The sequence below is a fragment of the Tachypleus tridentatus genome, chromosome 2 (assembly GCF_004210375.1).
Source record: "Tachypleus tridentatus isolate NWPU-2018 chromosome 2, ASM421037v1, whole genome shotgun sequence".
Classification (NCBI taxonomy): Eukaryota; Metazoa; Arthropoda; class Merostomata; order Xiphosura; family Limulidae; genus Tachypleus; species Tachypleus tridentatus.
Genome location: NC_134826.1, coordinates 59,096,598 through 59,104,687, shown reverse-complemented (window position 1 = coordinate 59,104,687; position 8,090 = coordinate 59,096,598). Strand labels below are relative to the sequence as shown.

The 8,090-nt window shown below is 31.7% G+C and overlaps 1 long non-coding RNA gene across 1 annotated transcript; it reads right to left on the bottom strand.

Annotated features, from left to right (window-relative positions):
* Positions 1-2,731: 2,731 nt before the first annotated feature.
* LOC143243922 (uncharacterized) lies at positions 2,732-7,772 on the bottom strand. Its single transcript, XR_013024814.1, has 2 exons — positions 7,326-7,772; positions 2,732-4,833 (listed from the first exon to the last, which is right to left on the bottom strand). It is a non-coding gene; the product is annotated as an uncharacterized LOC143243922 (long non-coding RNA).
* Between the last annotated feature and the right edge of the window lie 318 nt (positions 7,773-8,090).

Here is an 8,090-nt window from a genome sequence, read left to right as displayed (position 1 = left end):
CAAAAATCTACTGAAATCTAGAGCAGTAGTACTTAGTATATTCACAATGAAGTACTTGAAGAGTCGAGTGATAGTTCAGACTCCATGTAGCACGTTTCATTCGACGTTATAAAGGGTTTTACTGTATTGAAATATCTACAAGTTCAAAAGTAATTCCTGTATACCGAATCTGAAAATATCCTCTATTTTGTTTTCAACCCATCACGTACAGAATTTTATAAAATGTACTTTTTAAATAAATGTATCGTTTCAATTGAAGTTTGGTTACATTTTATTATGCTTAAAATCGTGACGTGAAAATCTTATCAATCGTTCTAAATTTAGTTTAGTTTTAATTTCACGCAAAGCTAGACGAGGGCTATGTCTGCTATTCGTCCCGAATTTGTAGATTCTTCCTCTCTTGTAGATTCTGTAATCAGTTTGTGTATAAAAGAAGCTTGAACAGTTTTTGAAAACCTCTCCCTTATTCTCAGACTCAAAATTTTTCCAATCAATATCCCTGAAATTAAAATTTCCCATAATACAACATTTCTTTCAGCTACCAATCTAATCTCATTATACAGTTTTTCATTCATTTTCAATTTTTGACCTCGTGATCTATAAGAAATCCCATTAACACTAACCCAAACTGACTCAAACAATAGCAAAAACTGCTATTTTTGCTCTGACTCAGTAGGATGAAATTCACTCCTCACATTTAAAACTATTTCTTCCTCTTTTTCAGTACTCTATCTCTTGTAAACAGTTTGTAGACTGGTATTTCAAAAAATTCTCTCATAGAAATTGTTAATATCCAACTGTGTCTCAGTGATATCCATACCATCAAAATTCTCAGTTTTCAGAACTGCTCTTAACTCATCAATTTCATTTCTAATACTCCTATCATTACAATAGGAACAATTAATTATATATTTTAAAATGTACTCATGTTTTCCTGTCAATTATGATTCCTATTTTATTACTACAATTTTCCTCACCTCTGTCTAGATCTCGTTTAATAAACCTACCACTACACCTGAGTTAATAGACCTTACTTTGTTTAAATGTGTGCCATCAATTAAGAAAAGATTAATTTTTCCATTAAATTATGAATTTAGCTAGTCATCACCACCAACTGCCAACTCTTGGGTTACTCTTGACCATCACATTATAACTCACTCACGGCTGAAAGGGCAAGCATGTTTGGTGTGATTGGGATTCAAACCTGTGACTCTCAGATTATGAGTTGAGTGCTTTAACCACCTGGCATGCCAGGTTTTTCTAAAGGAATGTTAGTAAAAAGAGATTCAGTGTCCATACTTGTCATAATACATTGGACAGTGTCCAGAAGTTAAGACATTGGACAAGCAAAATAAAAAGAATATTTGACAATACATGCATTAATCATTAGAAGGTTTAAATTAGAAATTTAGCAAGTTTCTCAGTATTGGAAAGGATTGGTGTGAGTGGGTAACTAAAATTGAGTTTGTGAAGGCCATATTTAACATTAAAAGTATTATCAGATATTTTTCTTCTTAAATTTCTAAGTATACATTACAGTTTTACACTTTGAATGTTTAATTACATTTTTATTTAAATACTTAAAACTTATTCATGTCTTGTATAATTTGTCTCATTTTGTCAATGTAATCCTGTTTGTTTATAAATACAAATCCAGCACTCTTATCAGGCCAAGTAACTTTGATATCCTTATCACTAACTAGTTCTTTTAGAGCTAAGAATTCTCCTCTTGACAAAGAACAGAGCATTCTGTGACAGTTAAACTTGTAGACAGATGATAAAGCAATGTCTTTTTTTTTTATTCTAGTTTCAATAACATTACCAACATATAAAATGCTAGTACCTTTTTAAGGCAAGGTAGAATTTTAATGTTTATAGGTTGTTTAGAGCAGAAGTTAAAATGTCTAGCTGAATTTTGCAGATCATGAAATAAAACATCACTAAAGTTAGAAATCAGGACAAATAGATGAAGATAATTTATAAAGTTTTGTGTATTGTATGTATTTATAACTGGTTAAAATTTTATACTTCAGAGTGTTGATACCATAATGATAGGTGTTGAAGTTAATCCAGTTGTTTGTACCACATTTTAGAAAGTATGTTTTTAAACATGTGAATTAATTCTTATACACTACTTCCTAACATACTTTGAAAACAGGTTATAGTTTTTATACTTTAATTCTTACAGCTGTTTGGTTGGATTTGTTTCTTACAAGTTCATTGATGTAAGTTTTTGTATCAGTGTTCAAGAGAAAATCTCTTGTCATATTTTTAAACATAAATGTCTCTGTACATTTTATTTTGTCATATCAGTTTACTAGAGAAAGACACAAGAATAAGTATGATTATAAACAACATGTGTTATTAAAGTCACAATTTGATCTCATGCCCAGGAAAAGGAGAAACGAAGTAGTATTGATCTCTTTAAAAGTAACACATATAACTGTGTTGTCACAGGATCTGAATACCTTGATTCAGTTTGGATTATAGTGTGAACACATATAACTGTGTTATCACAGGATCTGAATACCTTGATTCAGTTTGGTTTATAGTGTGAACACATATAACTGTGTTGTCACAGGATCTGAATACCTTTGTTCAGTTTGGTTTGTAGTGTGAGTTAGCTTTATGTTTTACTTATTGTTTGTGGCTAACATTCTTAATTTAATAATTTGCATCTACTGGGGTGCCTGAAAATGCCAGGTAACAGACCTGACTACATGGTCAACAATGACCAATACAAAATACTTTATTATATAGTGGAAATTTCTCTTCCTTCATATTTGGAAAATATTGTTACAATTTTACACATGTAACATTTAGAAAGTTAACAGATATTACACTGTCATTGTAAAAATAGAACATTACTATAGCTAGTGTAGTAAAGTTAAAATCATATTAACACAATAATACTATGTAAAGAGGCTTTTCAATTTCACCTTAAAATGACAAAAATAGAAGTGCTAGTATGAAAGGAAGTGAGATAAAAGATGGTAAAGAAGTATCAGTACACTCTAAGATAAATAATTCCAGATATAGGGAAATGCTGGTATACAATTGTTCACAATATAGCAGTATACTGACAAATACTAACTAATTCCTTTCAATCACTAATATAGCAGAATACTGACAAATACTGACTGGCTCATTCCCATCACTAATATAGCAGCATACTGACAAATACTGACTGGCTCATTTCAATCACTAATATTGCAGCATACTGACTGGCTCATTTCAATCACTAATAGAGCAGCATACTGACAAATATTGACTGGTTCATTTTAATCACTAATCTTATGTTTATACATTCACTAATGGTTTTCAAACAGTTCAAGATAAAGTCATGATTATTAAAAGTTTTATTTTGTAAAATTAATTAACATTATTTTAACTTTTATGTTGATTTACTTTTACATTGATACTTTTTATAAACATAAAGTTTTTACTTTAGTTAAGTAAATGTTTATTTTATAAATAAAATATTTTATTATTCATTTCCCTTGGGTGGATACAAAGTGTCTGAATATAACAGAATAGTTATAGACTATAGACAAGTATGTGAAACTCAACAAATCAAAAACTTTGAGATTTTCAGCACACCACTGAGAACATACATGGTGTTTGAGTGTTAAACACTGAGTTAGATAATGCTTTATTGTTTACAGGTTAAAATATTTAATCCTGTAAATGTTAAATCAGAAATGAACTATTCCAACAACAAGAGTAAAAAACAAAAAAGACATTATAGAAGAAAACATATATTTGTTTTTGAAAAGCAAGTGTTTAATATTAATCATTTTTTTAAATGCTAGCAGTACCTATAATATTGAGTTACTTTCATATTTTACAAGATATAAGACATATTTTATTGATTTTATATATTTATGTTTGTGTACTATACATTTATAGTGCAACACTATTTTCTAAGTCTCCTAATGAGGATTGCACAGTAATTTCAAACTTGAATTACAAAATAAAGTGAAAAAAAAGTATTTGTTCAACAACAAACTACAAGACAAACCAGGTTTTGATACCAGTGGTGGGCAGACCATAGATAGACCATTGTATAGCTTTGTGGTTATCTACAAACAAACAATAATGGTAGAACTTGTTGTCCAAGACATACACCTTGGTCTTCGAAAAGTAAAGCGATATTAATTGGCAACCTCCTATACATAAAGCTTGATTTAAGTCTAAAGAAGCATCCCGTGGGCAAACAAAATGTAGTATTTGCTTACTATTGGCTTAATCAATCAATTAAATACTATAAATCAAGGCTTACTTTTCTTTAGATCCGGTAAATTATACTGATAAGAACATTAGGCTGTAAACTTACTTTAATGTTATTGTATGACTCCATTATGAAAATGAAATATATACACAACTTGTTTTAGGCTTTCTCTTACTTATAAATAACGTTTTGGATTTTTATGTTCTATCTAGATATATTTTCCAAACACATGTTTTTTCTGTATAACTACAACTACATAAGTTACTAAAAATAAAAAAAATTACGAGTTAATTGGCCTATGATTTTTATTTGCATTAAAAGAACTATGAATGTAGAAATAAAGATCAGTATTAGTTACAAGTCTATCTTGTCACTTAATTACAACCTATCAGTTTCACTTTATTCTGGAACTGAATATTAAACATATTTGTCATACCATACATTTTAATATTTGTAGTGTACAATGGAAGGATTTACACATCTTTATTAAAAGGTTAGAGACAAATGACCTTTAAATACCAAAAACCCCACATTTGTTGATATACTTACACTGAAGAAGCTTAGCCACCTTTGACAGCAGCAAACTGGTACACAAGTCGTAACTAGAAGATATAACTGTTTGCTTTACTTCTTTATATACTTTTCTGTTTTAAAAACAATAAGTTTAAAATCTTATCTGTAAATAGTAGTAATGTATTATTTTTTTAATTTTACGCAAAGCGACTTGAGGGCTATCTGCACTAACCTTCCTTAATTTAGCAGTGTAAGACTAGAGGGAAGGCAGTTAGTCATCACTACCCACCACCAACTCTTGAGCTACTCTTTTACCAACAAACAGTGGGACTGACTGTCACATTACAACGTCCCCACAGCTGAAAGGGTGAGCATGTTTGGTGCGATGGGGATTCGAACCCGCAACCCTCAGATTACGAGCCGAACGCCTTAATTTTATAAAACTGTTTGAGTTGTACTAAACATAGATAGTATATTTTATTGCTATTAATAAAAAACCAAGTGCTTTTATATTTACGGACTTACCTCAGACTTTGAATAGGTGGTTAAATATTGTCTTCAATGAACAACGTTCTATATACTTTCTTTATATTTCAGTTGTTTTGATTAATTATTCTATTATATAAATATTATGTGTACTGAACTAAAGGTACTAAAATAAATATATGTCTCTGGTAGATGAATGGCCTTGTTATGAGGAAACCTTTTCTAAAATAAGGGGAAATATGCATGTTTTTTTCGACAGGGGGACTGAAGAAACCTTATACAAAATGGTGGCAAATATTTCCTGCAAGAAGTTAGCATTAACCATTCTGAAAGTGGGAATAGTGTAACTGTCAAAATTGAAGATACATATCAGTTTACATTCAAATAAATTATTAAATTGTTGAACTAAAAGAAAATATTTTCTGTTTTACATAATGGATATAAAAACAAGACAAAAGACCATAACACTAGTGTGTGTGTTTTATTATAGGAAAGCCACATCTGGTTATCTGCTAATCCCACTGAGGGGAATCAAATCCCTGATTTTATGGTTGTAAATCTGTAGACTTACCACTGTACTAATAGGGGTCATAACACTAGTTTACAGCTTAAAATAAATATTACTTCCTTAGCACGAATTATATTGTATTAATAACTACTATTTCTTTTTATTTAATACAGAATACAGAAAAGTATTGGTCTGTGTGTGATTTTTTATTCCTGTTCCTGTTGAATTCCTTTAGTGCATTTGAAATTAACATGAACAAGGCCTAAAATATTATGCTCTAATGAGCAATTCTGTACACAGAAAGACTTTTCATGGCATATTTGTTAAGAAATATACTTCAGTCATAAAGAGTTAGCTTGTGTAAAGCTATTTCAATTGCATGTTTATGAAGGTTAAGTTAAATAAGTGATTGGTTCTCCTACGATAATAATGACAACATCAACATTTGTTTTCCCCACCAGGAAATATGGCCACGTAATCTTTCTCCAGCTATTAAGAGCTTCTGGATATAGAACTGTTACTGAATAAGAGACTGTCAAGTGGAACATTTCAACAGCTAATAAAAACAGTTCCTGCATTGTTGATAAATATAACTGAAAATATGATTTTATCAGTTCAACATGATATGATGTTGGTGTTATTTTGAAGCCACTGTTGTGGTTTGTTCTCTGTACCACGAATCACCACACCAAATTCATCACAAATTAACATTAAATGAAGATATCAAGATGTGATGGATACTTTAAAATTATAAACATCCATTGCTACTTTTTCAAATTAGAAAACAATGGAGTCTATATCTTATCGCTAATAAAAAATCACTGAGTTTGTTTACTCGTTTCGCTTTTAATTTCACGCAAAGCTACATACGGGCTATCTGTGCTAGCTGTTCCAAATTTAGCAGTGTAAGAACAGAGGGTAGGAACCTAGTCAACACCACACACCGTCAGCTCTAAAGCTACTCTCTTACCAATGAAGAGTGGGATTGACAGTCACGTTATGACATCAACACAGGCGAAAGGGCGAGCATGATTGGTGTAACATGGAGTCAAGCGCTCTAATCACCTGGCCATGTCAGGCCAAACATTTACTAAGATATCGAACTATTTGTGTATTAGCCATAAAAAGACAGAACGCTTAAATGTTTTGTGTGTCACATATAAAAATACTTTAATGATATATTTTATTTTTTTTGGTTGCCTGAAGGTTCACTTTTACCTTAAGGAAGGTTGGTGTCAATTTTTCTCATTTGCAACTTTTTTAGAAACGTTAAACTTAACAGCATATTTTTTGAATTTCATCAATTTCTTTGCAATAAAATATTTTTTTCTTTGCTATCTCGCCATAACAGTCAAATTGTTTGGTAAGACTTAAGTCGGTTAATGGTAACTTTAGGCTTAGTTAGCTTTTACAAGATACGTGTTACAGAAATTAAGCTAAAAACTTTGATTTTTAAAATATCAAAGATATAAATAGAAACTGCCTATATTCAATCTCCCGCCAACCTTAACAAGATAGATCTCAAGCTTCTTTGACAACAGAACAACCAAAGTCAAAATCAATATTGCAACATCTCACACCGTTTACCTCTCAGCAAGGTTCTGTACTCAGATATGTAGAATATATCATGTATGTTAATAACATTTCCTTCCCGAAGCTAACGTATATCAACGCCTCTCAATACGCTGACGATTTAACAGTATGGAGCAAGTTATGTGAAGCCCTGCTGGCTCCCTCGAAAGTCCAAACCACCCTTAACAGAGTAGCTGCCTAGTACTTGGCGAGTAGCACTGAACACAACCAAAACTCAAACTATAATGTTCAAGCGAAAAATCACCCGGAAAAATAAATCCGTTCCAAAATTCAAACTTAAAATGCTGGACACATTCTCCACCACCATCAAATTTCCAGGCATCACATTCAACAGAAAATTAATATGGACCGATTAATTTAAAAACTTTCTCGCGACAGTCTTCAAACTGAAGAGAGACTTCAAGTCCCGTGTTCCATCGGGCGTATAGGAAATGTGGCGTTTTGGAGGTACTCGTCCGTCGGTGATTTCCTGTGCAAATGGCATGGTTTGTGTAAGGTAGGCAGAGTTGGTCTGGCGAAGCTTCCGCGAGGAGGTGCTTTCGGTCGGCGGCGAGTAGGTCGGTCAGGAAGGGAAAGGGACGTGTGCACTAGAAAGAATAGTGTAGAGGACAAGCAATTATTTGAATTTGTTTTTTTTTTTTTTAGTTTTTCTAAAAAGGCAACCCTTCAGTCGTTATAAGGACTAGTAAAAGTGTCAGAATCAGAAAAAATAACAAGAAAATTACGAGGTCAACAAGAGAAGCCATGTCAAATGAAGAT